At 39.3% G+C, this 17,865-nt stretch overlaps 1 pseudogene; it reads right to left on the reverse strand.

Moving 5' to 3' along the window:
• Positions 1-602: 602 nt before the first annotated feature.
• LOC148357100 (U2 spliceosomal RNA) lies at positions 603-717 on the reverse strand (annotated as a pseudogene).
• Between the last annotated feature and the right edge of the window lie 17,148 nt (positions 718-17,865).

Below are 17,865 nucleotides of genomic sequence, written 5' to 3' on the forward strand. Positions count from 1 at the left end.
CAATTTTATTGACACTATTAACAGCAAATAAACAATGTGAGGTTTGAACAATTTTTCTCGATAATTTTAGCAGCAATTAAGCATATTCACAATTTCGTTATATCTGACAATATGACATTTTTACAATTTTTTCAACATTTTTAACAGCAATTAATGGTTTGAACAAATTCATTGACACTAATAACAGAAAACAATCTCATATGCTCAATAAGGGATGGGGTTTTGGGGTTTTTAAGGGTTATTGTTCTATCTTCGTTATTCATTATCCATTATCCGTTATCGGTCAGTTCTTAATACACTACAAATAATAATAATAATAATAATAATTTCCTTTGAATTGTCATTCTTTGTAACAATGTACACAGAACGAAATGTCGATACACCTGACCCGTTGTAGCGGGTCGATGCAGCCGCAGCCAGAGGGCGCCGCCATTATACCAATTAGGTATGTCTCGGTCGAGGCGCGAACCAGCGACCTCCCAGTCTCAAAGCGGGCACACTACCATCTAGGCTACTGAGCTGGTAAGCCAAGGAGCCGGGACTCTTACTCTCAGCCAAAAGGCCAAGCTAAGGTCCTAGCCCTAAAGTCTTGCTGCGATCATTGCGAATGCACCGTTCCCGGAGGTACTGCAATACCGGGCCGATGCGTGGAGTGGACAGAGCAAGCTCTTATTCCATCTCCAGATTGCAAAAATCAAAGCATAAAGGCAAAGCTAAGGCAAAGCTAAGTACTTAGCTTCTATCCTCAATGAGGGAGTGTCAAGAGTTTACTCTTTAAATATTGAATTTATACTATTAGTGACTACCTACATATAAACTGTTGAATTAACACCTAAAGAGTAAACCTTTAATACACTGTTTTTGACACTTGAGTCATAAGGCTGGCAGTGATGCCAAAGGGGAAGCAATAACACAATAACCATGGAAACAATGCTTCAAATTACGAAGGAGGCACACGCATTGTTAACACTATTGAAGAGGACCCTAAATTAATCACAGAGTTACAAGTTTACTTGAAGTTGTAATATTGATCTTTTCTAACACAGTTTATTATAAGGTACTCAATAATAGTGTTAGTTTAACACTTAAAGAGTAAGCTTCAAACCCTCTCTTAGTGAACGTATGGTCCCTAACTAACAGGGTTAAATTAAAACTGGCAATATAACTGTATAACATTGAGTGCACCTCCTTAGTAGGTTTTGATGATCCCATGCATTGCTTCCATGGTCATCGTGTTTTTGATTCTCCAGTTAGCATCAGAGCAATCCTAATAACCCATATATAAATAATAAAAAAACAGGACTGTACAAAAATACATTCTAGTATCACCATGTTTAAATGAAATGCACACAAATCTTAACTGAAGGAAGATAAAGGTATTGTGGAAGTTTGTTCAGCTTATATCATATTGCCATTGTAATGATGCCGTAACACAAACATTGTATATGTACACGAACACCGCCAGTTGACACATTTTTGGGCACACAAAACAATTGTTTTTGATCTTGTATAATAAAGAAAATACTGTAAAGAGGGACCGAGAAAACATCTTACGGTAATTTTATTATAAGGTAGGGTCGCCATATCCCAGAGGTCTACTGTCTGAGACATATCAACATTTGGTGAAAAAAACAACAAAAAACAAAACACATATGATCTAATTGCATTCGATTGAATTGAATTCTGACTTTATTTGTCCAAACTGCTTCCCAATCGCACGATTCTAACGCCACATCTCACCCCCTAAGATTAACATTTCACCAAGCGGCTTATTAGAGCAATTCATCAAATCAGTGGGCAGTGCTGATTAAATCAACTTGGTAATAAATGGAATGATCTGAAGCCTTCTGACACGGTGGGTCCTCGCAGCCCACCTGCCTGATTAGGAGGCAATTTATCCCATTGCTTTCCACACAGCCTGCTTTTTAATTGGGGCAGGAATGAGAATGTCATACTGTTTTCCTGATGGCACGTCCTGCAGGCTCTTGATGAAATATCTCGCCGCATCAATTTCGCTGCATGATGAGAAAATTGGCCTGCTTTTGGACCCGGGCTGCCGAGAGGAATTCCGGCCTTCTCGAAGACTGTTTCTCAACTGGTGGGTCGGGACCCAAAAGTGAGTCACGGATCCGTTTTCTGGGTTTTACCTGACTTTGCCTTGGCAAAATAATCCGAATGTAAAAATAAATAACTGAGTGAGAATTACATTCCTTAACAGTAGACGGTGAAAATGCCCCACAATTTCACGCAACAGAGAAAGACCAGTAGCTTTTTTTTTTACATTTGTTGAGAATGGCCAAGCGCAGATGAAGTGAAAACTATATGAAATATGTATTTTATTACTTGAAGACAAAGAAGGACTAATAAAAAAATTTGTATTTTGTGCAATGTATATATCTCAGTAGTTGCACATTTTCTTATCACGTTTGTGCATATTGGGTCTGGTACTACTTGAATGAAAACTTTTATTTCGAACATAAAAATAAAAACAGGACAAAAACAATGAGTCAACAACAAAATAATGTCACATAACATGTTCGAAAAGGGGTAGTCAGAAGCAGATGCTTATGCTTACTTATGTGAAGCATTTTGGGAAATTGTGTATTATTTAAACACTTAATATCCCTGTATAGCCTAGTGCAACTGAAAACAAGTGCTAAAAACTATGAGGAATAATCCAAACTTCAGAGACCCAAAGGGACCAAAACTATTTTAATTCTCATGTTTTTGGCCGGGCTTTTGGAGGTTTCCGGGTTTTTGTAGCAGCAAGATAAGAGCCAATTATGTCACCTCCCCTTCCAGTGAGTGTCAAGGTTGAAACTTGAGGTTGTATTAAAAAATAATTAACTCTTTCAGGTAAAGAAATAAACACCCTAAATTGGAGATTGAGTTGAGTAGCCCTTTCATCGAAGGCGCATCACACCTGAGCTGTCCCTTAGATCTGCTTCGAAGGTCAGCTCAGAAAGGATAACTACTTCCCATTTATTCAAAATGTATAAAACAACACACCTAATTCGCTTAAACAACATCACATAATCACATGAAATTATATAGTGCTGGTTGCTAGGCCTCACACTATCATAATAAATTATAAACGGAAGTGAAACTATCTGGACAGCTGTCCAACTGACGTTGAAAGATATGGATTAGCCCTACTGTTTAGAGCGGAGCTAATTTTTTAAGGTAAGCTTAAACAATGATGCAGTGTATTTCTAAGGAAGCATAGATAGGGAGGAGGGGCACATTAAAGAGAGGTGAGACAGCCAGGTGCCATCTCTTAAGGACATCTTTTGATTCAAGAACCTGATGCACAATTTCCTTGTCTGGAGGGGGAAAACATACAACATGCAACCCACACTTTGGCATGTTTGGGTTGGCATGTTTATAATTACCTACAAAATATGGATGCAGAGTTTCTCGTCATAGAGATATTCTTCCCAATGCATATACATGCTGTACAGTAATAGTTCTACTTACGAATATTTTTACACACGAAAGTTTCAGGTTACAAAGTACCTGGACGGGAACATATTGCCTCCAGGTACAAAGGCTATTCAAGATTCGAAATAAAAAATGCAGTAGTGTACGCACTGTTATTAGCTGCTCCGGGTTTCCCAAACGTAAACAACCTGGGTATTGCTTGAAATCTGCCAGGCAACATGTGCGTATGCACGCTCCTAGCATTATCTTTGTGTCACAGTTCATAGTTCAGAGACAATGAAGAGGAGGAGTTTCCGCAAGATATCGGAGAGGAGGACACAGCCATCATTCAATCAGCCCAAACTAAAGAGGTTTTAGCTAAATTCAATGACGTCTCGGAATTTCCTAACAAAAGCAGAAGTGATTAGATCAGTTTTTCAAGAATTGCGAGGCAAAACGATAAAAGCACATTTTTATTATTTATTTTATTCTTAGTTTTTTTTTACATTATGTGCCACTCGTCTCATGTTTCTTTTGCTGTGTTCTAATTTCTACATGTATTTGTCTTATGTTTTGATGCTCTTTTATGATGAATGTATTAGAGTATTTTCATTTAAAATGCGTCCTTATTCACAAAGTTTTCATGTTACGAAGCTACTTCCAAAACAAATTAAATTCGTAGTTATACACTGTATTTAAAACAATAAAATACTGAAATCAGGGGATCAGTTTTTATGCCCATATTTGTTTGTGTGTCACAAGTAGCGTATGGTAAGCAGCATGTGGGGAGGGTGTGTGTGCGTGTTTTGTACAGGAACAACAAAATCAATAGGGCAAACGTGATCACAGAATTCATGGTAAAAGTGTGCTGAATTTTAATCTTTTTATTTGTCTTTTTTCTCCTACACACTGCCTAGAGGAAAAAAACAAAGATCTTGGACAATAATCATAAACTGAGAAGGAGATATTTGAGTGGTTTGAAGGCCAGAGATAAAAATGGATATGGAGTGTCTCAGCTAAGTGCTTTCTCAAGATTGTACAAGCCAACAGATATGAAAGTTTCATCGCCTTCACTGGGTGGTGGAGACATTTCTTGGATTTTTTTTTTATTATGTGGTTATTTTGGGGCAATTATCGAGGGTTGGCTTCATGGCAAGTATATACATGTCAAGAACCGGAACAGGACCTAAATGCATGAAGTTTCTCACACAAGCCTTTTATTTAATGGTAAACGTGGAGTCATGCACGTTAGGCAGCAGTCTGGCGTTGAATGATAGGAAGCCAGAGGCCGACAAGATTGATACCAATTGCCCAAGCAGATATTAGACAGATGGGGTCGATACCGCACAGGACGGAACAGACAGGATTGATATCTAAATAAGATATCAAAATTAAACAGGACAAACTAGACGGGAGCAAAACTGGAGACCGGTCTTAAACAGGACAAAATACACGGGAACAATACCGGACAGGAAATACCAACAGGAAACAGGACCAAGTCAAAACCCACGTCTTGCGGGGCAGAGGTTCGTTGACGGACTGACAAAGGCAGAGTGAGAGCACTGAGCTTAAATAGACGGAAAGCCAATCTGTCAGCGAGCAGCAGCTGGCGCCACACAGGCGGGCCATTTGGGCGACATAGCAACCGTGAAAATACGGTAATTTGTGACGCGCTAGTTATTTTAGGATTACCTTGCTACTTTTGGGTGACGGTAATCTGGGGGAACACGTAATTACTTTTTCGATGAAGTAACCATTAACTCAAAAACCGGTCCATGATTAGTCATTCCATAACATTCACTCGGCAACAAGTCTCAAAATGGCTGACACAAAAGACAAGGATAGGTGAATTTTCTTTTTAGGCAAATTTAAAATCAGGTAGTCGTTTGGATGGACAAAATGTCTTAACATAGTATTCTACTAAAATAGGACATTGTGGAATATGAATTGAGTAGCAAAATCCACTTCATTTCATGAGGCGGCCATTTTGAATTGCAGTGTTCAAGTTGCAGAAAAGAACGATTTAAATGTTGTCGTCATTTGAAAAAAAAAATGTTTTACTAATTTCTGGAGGATTAAAAAAATACTATTACTCCCAAAAAATGTATTTCTGCAACTTCATCAAGCACAGAAGCAATGATACATTTCATAACGACAATTACAGCTCTATAAAGAACTTTAATAAACCGTTGAAGGACGATTCAGATAACGAACAAAAGGATAACAAAAATATATATATATATTTTTTTTTCGCAACTCTGTTTGGACGATTATTGTAATTTTCTGGGGGTTTGTGTTAATTCTTTGCTTCTCAGGCAGGGGGTTCGTGGAATTTTGGGTCCAGCCATTCAGAAAACATAACAATTATAATGTATTCATACCTGTCAACCTCAGCCAATGCCGCCCCCTATTAATGACATTGCAATTCCGCTTATTAAGCGCTAAAATCACAATGTGGCGTCTATTTACTCACAGCAAGACTGACTATGTAGAATAAAAACAAAGATTTGTGTAATTTTTTTTAACATTTACCAAATGTCTTCCAGCATCTCTCTTAGTTCTCTCCCCACCTGAAATACATTTGGCGTTACGCAGCAGTGCGGGAATTTGTAGATTTCAGTTGCTCTATAGTTTGTTTTACTCAATAACAAAAACGGCCAGGATTTAGTTTATTTTGAAACAAAGATGTCAGTTCCCATTGTGTTCCTACATTCGATGACTTTGTCGTCTGCTACCAGGGACCAAGATGATCTGGCAGAGCTCAAATGCGCAAGACGAGATTGGTCTAACAAAAAAAACACACATTTTTTCATTTTTAATATTTTTTCCCTACCAAAATTGTTGTGTGGCGTACACAATTTGAAATATTCAAAATGTGTAAAATATACACAGGAAACGTATTTGTCTGGGATATGTATTGTTCAAATCTTTGGTTATATCATCCAAATATTCACGTGTTGCAGCTATTTAATGATCTCACAATTGGAACCAAGCCCGATTTCTGTCAAGTCAAACTGCTGATTTGTTTTGAATGTATTTTTCTTTAAACTTGGAATCGACTTACTCGATGGCTAAATGAGGAGAGGGAAATGAGAAAAAAAAAAAAAACCTTTCCATTTTCGGGCAGCTAATTATCAAGCCACTGTTATTTCCATTCGGCAGATAGTTTGTGATTAAAGGTTTTGCTCAATCAGACAGATAACAGGGATTAGAACCACCAGAGTGGGAGCTGGGAGGTTCGGGTCGATCTTCTCTAGCCTTTTAAACAAAAGTGCTGCCAACAAGATAACATTGCTTATGAGAAGCGTATTTTCCCTGAGCGGTGGGGTACTCGAACACTTCGGTGGTCGAACACCCGTCCTGAACACATTTTGGTAAAGTACCTGTGTATCATCCATCCATCCATCCATCCCTTTTCTGTGCCGTTTATCCTCACTAGGGTCGCCGGGGGCTGGAGCCCATCCCAGTTATCTTCGGGCATTGGGCAGGGGACCCCTAAAGTGGTTGCCAGCCAGTCGCAGGAAACACAGAGACAGACAACTCACTCGCCTATTGAATCCTAGGGCCAATTCAAACTGGCCAATCAACGTGACATGCATGTTTTTTTCAAATGTGGCAGGAAACCAGAGTGCCGGGAGGAAACCCACGCAGAACATGCAAACTCCAAAAGGAGGGGCTGTGGTACCTCAAATTGAACCCTTGACATCCGCACCCTTGGACTGTGCGCTTACCACCAGGCCGTCGTGCCGCCCTAACTGGGTGTCACCTTACTCAAATTCTCTAAAAGTTTCTGCAACCAATGTTCCCTCTAAAGGCCCGGTCACACAGCCTTTCACGGGCGTATCGCAGCTGAATCACGGCCAGAAATTTCTGCCCGTGAAGCAGACGCAGTGGAAAATGTGCAAAATTGGCTAAACCTGCTGTTTACCCGTGGTATGCCTGTGAAACAGACGGCGGCGACTGTTCCGCGTCCTTATCGCGGGTAACCGCGGCTGCATTGCGTTTGACCGTGCTTACACGCGGTACACACGCTAATGCACGTGATAACACCGCGATACAGGCGCAGAACAAGCGTGCTATGACCGTGCTCCACCCGCGATTACCCGCTAAAATTTCGCGTCCTACCCGCGTGTAACCACGTCTTGGCCGCGGCCGTAGCACGTCCTAGCACGTTCGTACTGCGTCTTCAACTCGTGTGTACCACGTTTGCCGCCCGCGGTTACCCGTGGTCTAAAGTTTTGAGTAGCGCAAAACTTTTTCGTGCGGCCAACCGCGTGTGAATTTTTTAACGCGTGTAAAGCACGGCTGTATCTCATCTGTACCGCGATCTCAAAGCGTCCAACAGCGTCTGCTTCACGGGCAGACATTTCTGGCCGTGATTCAGCCTCGATACGCCCGTGAAAGGCTGTGTGACCGGGCCTTAAACTGCATACGCCCGCAATTGCGCACTGCCCTGACCTCAGCTCACAAGAAACTATCCAGTCCATAAAAACAAGGGCTCGAAGTTGCAAAATCTATTACCTCCAGAATTTGGCCGGGATTACAGTGCATGTGGGTAAAAAACAACGTTGGTATTTTCTGTGTGTTTTCAACGAGGTATTTTAAAGTCAATATAAACACGAGATTGAGTAAACATAATGATCTCTTGTCGAGTTTGCTGGAATTTTAAAACATGTATTTTACTTCTCATTGTTTTGTGCTTTTCTTAGAGAGTTTGCCTGGAAAAATATGTATTTTTTTCATAAAATCATGATTCGCACAATGAAAACAAAGGTGAGAAGGGGAAAATCTCTATTAACGCTTTTTGTTGCTGTTGCAGCGTATTTTGGCATGTTCCATGACAGGTTTGTCAAACTCATTTTAGTTTGGGGGCTCCATAGTTGGAAACACACTCTCACGAGGGCCTGATTATTGAATCATATTCGCATAGTCTTAGATCAGGGATGTCAAACTCAATTGCACAAGGGGCCAGAATTCAAAACACACTTAAGGTCACGGGCCAACCAGGATAAACATTTATTGAACACACTTAAACTTCATGTTTTTTGAACATAAATATGAATAAAAAGAGACAAGAATATTGAATTTAAACCTTAAATCACTTATACAGTATTTATTATTTTGCTCTAAATAAAAATAGCTTGTTAAATCATACAACTTAGAACTTAACTTAAACAACTTAACATTAAAATAACATTCAATTCCTTTGCTCCTATGTCAATGTATATATTAAAAAAAAACTTAAATATCTCAAAAGATTTTGCTCTCCTTAATATATCTCCTGTCAAAAGTAGAAATATGAAAATGCTACACAAATTATTTTGTAAAAACGTCACAACATTCTGACAACAGGGAGCCTGATGTGCTTACCTTTGGCGCAGATGGAGTAGGGCGAGAGATGGGAGGGAGTGCTTGCACTTTTTTCATAGCTCCACCCATCCCTCCCACTCACCCAATCAAATAACTTTTAAGTTCTCTTCCTGTGTTTTGCCGCATTTACAATTTGTTCCGTGGATTCATCAAAAAGTATCTGAACACTGAACACAGATTATACAGTGAGCTTTTATAGAAAGGATTGTACAGCCAAAACAAGTTTTTTTTGTGTGGCACCTTGACTGTAAATTGTAGTGAAAACGAGCCCTATATATTCTGAAAAGTACTGCTAATTACTTCAACATCGCGTGTACCTGAACAGGATTGATGGCTCAAATTTTGAACAAGATGGAGAATGGGCCCTTAATATCAATAATGTGAAATGGTCTTGCGGGCCGGATATGATCACACGGCGGGCCAGACGTGGCGGGCCGGGAGTTCAACACATGCGTCTTAGATGTAGGGCTGGTGGTCTTTTGGAGCCTCACAATTAAATACAATAATGATTCAGGGTTGTAACATTCCATTATAAAACATTTGTCAAGATTTTTTCTTTCCATTACCAATATTAAACAAAATCTAACTCATTTCAGTTTAATTACCTAGAGAAACTCATTTATAGAAGGTGATTAAAATAGTACACAAAAACTAAGTACCAACAATTTAAATGATTGATTTAATGATTTTCACTTCTTTTTCTGCTTTTATTTTATTTATTTTTTAAAGAAAATATTGACCTGAATTTGGGGATTTTCTGTTAAATTTTTCATCCATGATAGAGAGGGACTGAAGCTTCTCTAAACTTCAGCAAAAACACACTGGTGTTATTTTTTTATTGTTGTTTTTTTTTTAATCCAAGTGATTACTGATCATTTTTAATCACGTACGATAAAAAGCATAGTTTAGTCGCAAATCTTGCAGTTCAGAGAGACATTTAATCGTATTACCTTGAGCAGTGCACCAGTGACCCTTATTCTAAGTCAAATAACATTGGGATGGGTGTTTTCTCAAATGTTCTCTCGTTGATAGAAGGTAGCCTGCATATACAGTTACACATGTAAAGAAAATTACTAGAACCGCTTTCTTCCATCTTCGTAACATTGCCAAAATCCGTTCAATACTGTCTCAGTCTGATGCGGAAACTATAATTCATGCATTTGTTACCTCCCGTCTCGATTACTGTAATGCACTACTCTCCGGTCTCCCGAAGTCCAGAATCAAGTCTCTTCAGCTAGTACAAAATGCCGCAGCGAGGCTTTTAACTAGGACAAAAAAGTACGATCACATAACACCGATTTTGGCTAACTTGCACTGGCTCCCAGTTAGCCAAAGATGTGACTTCAAGGTTCTTTTAGTATTGTACAAAATCATACATGGACTTGCTCCCTCTTATCTTTCAGATCTGATCTGCCCCTATGTCCCGGTCCGAAGCCTACGATCTGAGAGTGCCGGTCTTCTGGTGATCCCGAGAGCAAAGAAGTGTTCTGCTGGATCGAGAGCGTTCTCCATCCGGGCACCGGTGCTGTGGAATGCTCTTCCCCCTGAGATCCGATCTGCAACCTCAGTGGAAATGTTTGAATCTAAACTTAAAACTCACTTCTACTCCATTGCATATGAATAATAACCTACTCTTAATAACCTACTCTTCTTGTCGGCTGAAAAATAGTCTGTGTAACATAGTGTACTAATCTTTGAAGCCCTTAGAGACTTATTGTGATTAAGGGCTATACAAATAAAAATGACTTGACTTGACTTGACTTTGTATCACAAACCATGCACATGTGAGCCACACTATTGTCAAGTGTTGTGTGTCAAAATGGTTCGACGATGTATCCGAGGCACCTGTAATGTCGATCACTTAAGTTTCTTGTCAGAGAATGGGCTTGACCTGACATTTTGCATTGCCTATGATCGACAGGCTGTTTCTTTTCCGTATAAAGTCTTAGAGGTTACCTAACTCATGACTGAGATTGTATGTGAAATCAACCATCATGATAAATACTTATATAGCCAACCCCTGTTTCAACGTCCACATTTACAGTAACATGCTGGGAAAACCAGTTGGTAACTATTTCAACTTTTCCCTTATAACACAGCACCCTATCAATGTCATGATTACTCATTACACTCACCTGAGCCCGCTCATTTGGCGCCAGCTGCTGGTCACCTGATTGGTTCCCCATCCTACTTAAGCTCAGTCCTTTCACTCACCTGTTGTCAGTCGGTCAACAAACCTCTGATTTAACAAGTCAAGCGTTTTTGTCTCTGAATCCCATTGGTGCCGTTTTGTCACCCGTTTTCCACTCGTCCGTTCCTGATTTCCACTTCTACTCCATTGCATATGAATAATAACCTACTCTTCTTGTCGGCTGAAAAATAGTCTGTGTAACATAGTGTACTAATCTGTGAAGCCCTTAGAGACTTATTGTGATTAAGGGCTATACAAATAAAAATGACTTGACTTGACTTGACACAAGGGTGGTGTGGTGGTGCTTGGCTTTGGCAACATACAGTTGACGTAAGTAAAACAGAAATTAATTGATGCTCATTTCCGACCTGTGCTTTTCTGAGCAACGGTTTCAAGGGCCGGATTAAATCTGTTTATGGGCCTGATCCGGCCCACGTGTTGTTTGTTTGACACCCGTTTTCCTAAGAGAGGGATTTTTGAAGTCACCTAAAACCCAAATGTAATTATCCCAGTGACCAAAGGAGGCACCATGTCGGTTTAATTTTATTTTCTGAGCAAAACAGACAGTAAAACTCATTTGAAGGTCGCAACACATGATTAATTCTTTGTTTACTTGATGGTAGATTTGATGGTTCATTCAACACACACACACACACACACACGTGCACACACACACACACACACACACACACACACGCACGCACGCACACACACACACACACACACACACACACACACACACACACACACACACACACACACACACACATTTAGCATTGGATACAATCAACGGTGTTTATCAAATCGAAATACATTTAACACTGCAAATTCTCAAAAATTAATTAATACATTTCTACTCTGGATATCCTATAGTACCAACATTCTTAGTAGTCAAATGTTTGGTGGAATCAGCAGCAAAAAATATTTTTATCAGAATGGTTTTCTCAAAGTTCATATGATACTTTACAGATGATAGGGTAAGCTTAGTGTCAGTTGAAGGGGGGCGGGCATCTAGTTTTGATGTCTCCTGGCATCTTCATGGTGAGGTTTTCCTGGCATGTACTGACATCCATCCATCCATCCATTCATTATTTCATCCTCGGTAGGGTCGCGGGGGTGCTGGAGCCCATCCCAGCCATCCTCGGGCCTTGGGCAGGGGACACCCTGAACTGATTGCCAGCCACTCACAGGGCGCACACAGACAGACAACTCACTCGCTTATTCACACCATGGGACAATTTGGACCGGCCAATTAACCTAACATGCATGTTTTTGGAATGTGGGTGGAAACCGTAGTGTCCGGAGGAAACCCACGCAAGCTCGGGGAGAACATGCAAAGTCCACACAGGAGGTTCGATCTCATGACCTCAGAACTGTGCCGCACACACGCTAACCACTGGGCTTTATTTCAATGTAAACCTACAAGTTCCACACGTTTGTGATATGCCTTTGTGACAGGTATGGGCTGCCCACCGACGTGTAAGAAAAATGTTGGACCGTGCAGCTGCTCCTACTCCTGTTTGTAAAAAGCTAACTTATGCTCTTACCGTTCGTCGTTTTTTTAAGCCCCACATCAGATCCTCAAATTGATGATGGATGGTGTAAAAAAACGACCCTGCAACGCTTTGTTCCTCCACTTGAACGTTGGAAACGAAGCAATGCAGACGGAAAGAAAAGGTACAATGTAAAAGTATGCTGACTAATTGAGACAAATGAACAGTGGTGGAAAGGAGCGCTGGAGAGACAGGAGTGAATTTATCTAGTCCGTCTTTTGCCCTTTTTCTCAGCTCGCCTTCATTTCTTCTATTGAATTTTTTTTTTCGACTACCAACACAAAGCATCCCCCTCTTCTTATTTGTGCACATCTAGAATGCATTAATCATATTTAGCAAACCACGCTGTCGCTTTATTTATTTTGCATGACAAATCTTCTTTTCCTGGTTGCTGGATTCCATTTTTATTAGTTGAAGTTAAGCCCTAGATTTTAGAATACTTTATTGCCTCAATTTAAAAAATGAGTGGCAATAATACGCTATATTAAAATAGAATTTCACACCATGTTGCTATTTTTGGCACAATCCAATTTCTTCCACTAATTTTACTCCTTAATTTTACCCTTTAAGTTGATGAGGTTGGAGTTTAGTATCACACTTCTAAACTTACTGTTCACCTCTGCGAATTTCATGACTACTTGAGTCAGCTAGCAGTTGAAAACAGCGAATGGTAAATGTTTTGTGAAGGTTTATACAAAAGAGCACAAATACACATAAGCAAATGCAGACAGATATTAGACAAAAAATCTGAAACACTGAACACCATGGAAAAGAAAACCCTTACGGTTCTGGCTGCGGGTAAGAAGATTTGAATTTTCTGCAAAGTGTAGAGCAAATTTGAAGAGTGAGGGTCTCAAGCCCCCTTTTCACCAAGGCAGCTTGAGAGCACTTTAGCTTCTACCTAACCATTTGCCCACAGCATTACCGACCAGCTAGACGTAATTAGGAGCGAGTGAAGCAGTTATATGTATATTGTGTAACTGATCATGAATTCCTACAGAGGGTCCTGCAAGACAAGGAAAAACAGAGAGACAGGAAAGGTGTTTGTGCGGAACACGGAAGAAAAAACAAGACTGAAGTGCTTTTGTGAAAGACTGAAATTGTTTGTTGTAACCCGATCAGGCGTTACATTTTCGAAGTGAGTGAATTTTATGTAGAATAAAATAAAAAAAGGGAATGAAACTAATCTATTTAAATACAAATATAAAAATAAATATAACATGTAGATTTCCGAATGTATATTTACTAATAACTACAAACTAAGAAAATATGATTGGTCTCCAGTAGAAAAAGCCAAATTGGCCCACATTTGCCTCACATGTTTATTCTGGGGTTGTGAACATCTACACTACATTGTAATCAATCACAATAAAGGACATTTTCATTCAAATATCCATTCTTGCCGTTAGCTTGATGCTAACAACTTCACAATCGATCCAGGTTTAAAGATTGCTTCATTGTGGTGTTCCCACTATTGAACGGAGAAAACAATAATAAATTCATGTACTTTTCTAATTATATGAAGAGGCAAAGTTTGAACTTGTGACTCGATTCAGAACCGATTTGGTTTGCGGTGACTCTTGGGTTGAAAGATTAAGCGTGGAACTCAAAAAAACGGGCTCCCTTTTGTCCAGTACTGCAGTGCCGGTTGTTGAGTAGAATTAATTACGGCCTCTGCCAAGGACGTTGTATTTGCACCTACATCAGTCACTCTATTAGGAGGATTACTCAAAAAGCGCTAGACTGGCACTAGCTAAAAAGGATCCCAGTGCAGCGTGACCTCGATATGCCAGACTTATCGGGTTGAAGGGAGTCATCCGAATTGGTCAAACTTTTTGACCTGTGGGCCGCATTGGATCCTAAAATTTCTGAAATTCCTTTCTACCCATTAAGACGTGCTACCTATGCCCAATGTTTCCCAGGATATGTGCAGGTTTTTGTCCTACCTATCATATTTCGAAGCGCTTATACATTCAGTTGAAAGTGATGAGTACTTACGATTTTCGTATTTATTTAGTCTTTTTTGACCCTTTTACTCCTTCAATACTCTTTTCTGACATAGCTTTTGAGGCTGGCATTTTTTTTTTGTGGTACATTTTTAGCACGGAGTATGTGGACTACAATAGAGTATGTATCTATGCTCTATCCTCGTCATCAGTAATAGTTCTGTTTGCAGTAATTCTGAGTTTCAGGTCAGCTGGGGTTTTACTTGATTATAAAGAAAACAAAAATGCTGTCGGATCAGTCTATAGTAGGACGTCTCGAAAAGTTAAGATGTTTCGGCAAAACACCAGGCTAGGAAAAGTTATTGACTTTATATGAAATGGATATTGCATATCATTTAGCATGTCCTTGAAAAAACCCCAAAACTTATTCATCAGTAATAAAAAAATATTGATTTGAATAATAAGCAAAAACAACTCCTAAGTTCTTGTAAGTCGAGAAAATTTGTATATATCTTACATAACTTGAGGCTCACCTAAAGGGAAATGACACAATTAGTATACAATGAAAATGGAAAAGTAAGAAAAGGTCTGCTTTAATTACAGTCCAAAAGCCAACCAAAACCCCCAAAAAGGTAATAAAGAAGAGTTTATTCGAGCCCATTTAAAATATGTACGTACTTTTTGAATGAACTGCCTGAAGCTGTGATCATGACTTTAGGCCAAGTGATGGCGGAAGAGAATAAACAAAGTTTCAAATTTCGGTCAGCATCTTTAAGCATTAAAATTAATCAAATTTGTTGAAAAACTACAAAACAAAAGGTCAGGGAAATTTTTTGTTGTTGTTGTTTTTTTTTTAATCATGGTATTGGATTTTCGTAGGGAAAAACTTGGTGGGTTGCTGTTTTTATCTTGATTAACCAAATTCATGCAAGATAAAGATAATTAGAAAATAAAGAAAATGTAGCCATGGTTTTTACATGTTTTTAATGTTGGTCTTAAGCAGTACACTTTAAGGGACATTATTTTTATTTAGCGCTTCATTGTGGCGAGAAACTGAATTCATTTTTTAAAAAGCAATATTGATTTGAATAATAAGCAACAACACAAGAACCTTTAGACAATTCTGATTTTTTTTAAAAATATAGTGTATTTTATATAACATAAGGTTCACATAAAGGTTGTTGACACAATTGTCTGCCATATTGTTGCTACGTACAAACGGACAGATTTTCAACATGTTACCTAGTGTTTACTATGTTTGTGTACTGTAATGCTAAATCTAATTCATCCTGGTCATCCTGAAAGGGGGATTACCACTTGTGAGGTCCCTTCTCAAGGTTTCTCTTTTTCCTCACACTGAGGTTTTGAGTTGTTCCTTTCCCGCATGTTGGTTTAAGATCAGGTAAATGAGTAATTGTATTCCTGTGCAGTCCTTTGAGACATTTTTGTGATTAAGGGCTATATCAATAAATGTGACTTGACTTGACTTGACGTGTATCCATCAAAACCCAAAAGCCTTGTGAAAGGCTGAGAAAAAAATAAGAATAAAAATGGTGCAGTTTGTTCACTTTGAGACTCCGTAGTTTGTAATATTCCTTGTGCTTTGTAGCACTCATTATGGTTGCACTACATAATGCAGCAACATCCGGTGGTAAAATAATATACATAACATACCGCTTCAATGTGAAGCTAATATGCTTTATAAAGAATATTTTTTATGGAGGGGTTCACTAGGGGACACCGGGGACAAAAGTGACACATGGGCTATTAATCGGCTTGTACTTGCGAAACAATGTGGCACGGTGACTTCTTTCATCAACAAAAAACCTAAACTGATCTTCTGATTTCAGCACAGCAGCTGAGTGATTAGCGCGTCCGCGGCACAGTTCTGAGGTCATGAGATCGAACATTCCTGTATGGAGTTGGTATGTTCTCCCCATGTTTGCGTGGGTTTACTACGGGCACTCCAGTTTACTCCCACATTCCCAAAACATGTATGTTAGGTTAATTTGCCAGTCCAAATTGTCCCTTGGTGTGATTGAGCAAGTGAGTTCTCTGTCTCTGGCTGGTAACCAGTTCCGGTTGTCCCCTGCCCACTGCCCAAAGATGACGGGGATGGGCTCCAGCAACCCCGCGACCCTACTGAGGATAAGTGGTGCAGTTAATGGATGATTTATAAACTTTTTAAATTCCACCATTGAGGACCAAGATTAAATTTGAGGTTATTAATTACCTTCATGATCGTCCTGTTATTTCTCCAATCTTGTTGGTTCACTGTCCATTTTTCATTTTCTTTAGTCACTCATTTTTAATGAAGGCCTTTAATATCAATTTGAAATGGATTTAAAACAAAAATTAAAGAAGAGAAAATTTGATCATGTGATTTGTTCCATACGTGGAAGGCTAAATGTAGTTGTGGTCATCATACTTTGTGCCATCTTTTGGGGAAATGTGGCGTTTCAGCAAGAGGTTAAAAAAATATATTAATAGTAATTTTTAACATTAACATGTTTTTCTTTTTTCAATCAGCAGGCCTGACTGTAGTTTGCCCACTTCTGCAATAGAGCCATTAAGAATGTTTGATAAAAAGAAAAAAAAACGTCTGACCACGTTTTCTGCCTTTTAAGGAAAAAAATCTATTAGCTTATATCCATTAGCTTTAATGGATCAGTTTACCAACATGGCTGCCGCATACAAGCCTGTAACGTAATAAAAGACTATAACATAATAAGAGCCCATAGCATAATCAATGTGCCCTTTGTTTTTAGGTTGCAGAAGGTCCGTAATGTAATAACTGGCCAATAATCTAATAGAAATCCTGAGCACCTATATCGTAAGAACTGGTAGAAGTTAACTCATTCATTGCCATTAACAGTATTGCAGATAAAGTTCAAAGCTCTGGAAAAAAAATAATATCACATTTTTTTTAACTTTTCCGTGTAACACTTTCTTGTTCCGCTGAAAAGTAATTTTCTTAAATAATATAATAATGATAATTATTATCATTTTTTAATCTTATTCAATTTAATGTTGCATATTTTACTCATCGTTGTTGATTTTCACAAAAATGATTCTAAAAAGGGCAGCACGGCGGCGCAGTGGTTAGCGCTTGTGCGGCACAGTTCATGTCATGGGAACCTGTCGTGGGTTCAAATCCAGCTCCAGACTTTCTGTGCGGAGTTTGTATGTTCTCCCCGTGCTTGCGTGGGTTTCCTCCGGGCACTCTGGTTTCCTCCCACATTCCAAAAACATGCATTTCAGGTGAATTGGCCGGTCCAGATTGTCCCTAGGTGTGAATGAGCGAATGAGTTGTCTGTCCCCGTGTGCCCTGCGATTGGCTGGCAACCAGTTCAGGGTGTCCCCTGCCCACTGCCCGAAGATGGCT

Source organism: Urocampus carinirostris, chromosome 11 (genome assembly GCF_059441175.1).
Source record: "Urocampus carinirostris isolate Australia breed hairy pipefish chromosome 11, RoL_Ucar_1.0, whole genome shotgun sequence".
NCBI classification, from domain to species: domain Eukaryota; kingdom Metazoa; phylum Chordata; class Actinopteri; order Syngnathiformes; family Syngnathidae; genus Urocampus; species Urocampus carinirostris.